We start from the raw sequence: 1,628 nt of genomic DNA, 5'->3' as shown, positions 1-1,628 counted from the left end.
TTTCAAATGAGAATTCAACATTTGAAAATCCATTCCCACAATATTTGCTCACTCTCTGCCATGCACCAGGCCTAGGAAATAACTATTGGTAGTTAATGTACCCAAAAGACTGGAAGTGGCCATCATGTGACGTGCATAAAGTCATACATGAGCAACACACACAATTCTACCTTTCAGAAAGATAGAGGGCAATGGGCGCAGAATGTATATGACTGAATTTGATTCCCAGCACCACAAAGGTACAAAAACAATGGTTTACAGTATAGTAGAATTGGAACTGTGAGTCTATCACAATAAAATTGTAGAATCTTTTTACTGCTTCAAAAGAAACTCCTATTCCATTCCCAGGTGGTCTCCACAAGCCAACTCTGCCCATATATATTTGCCCATCATATATCATATGTTCTTTTGTTGCTCAATACTTTCATGTAGTGCTTGCAAAGTTCATTCATGTAGGATCACTGAATGCTATTCCCTTATAAAGATGTAGGATGTTTTCCATAGGTATTCAGGAATCTGGATTGTTCCCACCTATAAACATGTACAGAATCAAACAAGTAAGTATGACAGATGTCTTAGTGTAGACCAGGCTGGCTCTCCACAACTATTAGACACAGTCTTGAGTGTTAAGAGCCAGTGAGCACAAGTTATCCAAACATTGGGGACAATCTAAAAGTCAAGAGGGACTGAGCAAAGTGGACAGAACGCTAGGGTCTCACCCCGAGATTGGGCACGCGCCCTACAGCACTCTCCAGGTCAGGCCAGTAGTACCAGTGCACCTCCTGGGCCTCGGCCCACATGGCCAGGAGGCTGGAGGAGAGCATTTTCAAGTAGGTGGACCAGGGTACGCCCCTGGGCATGGTGGAGAGCTGGCAGGGACAGAAAGGGCACAGCGTTAGAGGGCTGGGTAGCCTTCAGATGTCCTGAAGGCTGACACTGGGTGGCGGAGTCTCGACACCGCCTCGGTTGCACCCGCAACTTCCTCCCCCGCGACCAGCGAGCGGGGCACCTGCTCGCTGCAGCCAGCGCCCGCCGAGCAGGGGAAGGAGGGCTCGGTGGTTCCTCGCTCCCTCAGCCTCTCAGGGAGACGCTGCAGCCCCTCGCTCCTTCCCACGACTATGCGCGCCCGAGACTGTACCGCGGAGTGCACGCGCGCAGGGAGACAGGTCACAGGGTCGCTCCAGAACCAGGACCGACCTCCAGCGGGCAGGAACCAAAGTACACGGTCTGACGCAGCGACGGAGGGGAAAGCGAGGGCAATACTTGCGCTTTATTTCTGACGGAAGTGGGGCGCTGGAACTTTGGGGGTCTTGGGGACGGGTGTTTTGTTTGACCCTTTCCACCCCTTAGCCAGCCTGGGATCCTAGCTCCTAGTTGGTCACTGTCCCAATCCTGCTTTTGCCTTTCCTGGCCACTGTGGTGTTTACAGCATCCTTTGATCTTTCGCACAAAGGAAATGGCTCGTGTCCCACTTGGTTAGGAAGAGGCGGAGTTTCGCAGCACAGAACTTGCAAGGGCAAAGGGAAAATCACACAACAGCACCCCTTCTTAACCGCTTCCTGGGGGTCATCTATCAGATTTCCTAACAGATATTTACAAGTCACAGCAGAAGCAAAATCACAGTTATA

Source organism: Mus caroli, chromosome 10, assembly GCF_900094665.2.
Source record: "Mus caroli chromosome 10, CAROLI_EIJ_v1.1, whole genome shotgun sequence".
Lineage (NCBI taxonomy): Eukaryota > Metazoa > Chordata > Mammalia > Rodentia > Muridae > Mus > Mus caroli.
Note: the sequence above shows the minus strand (reverse complement) of the source record.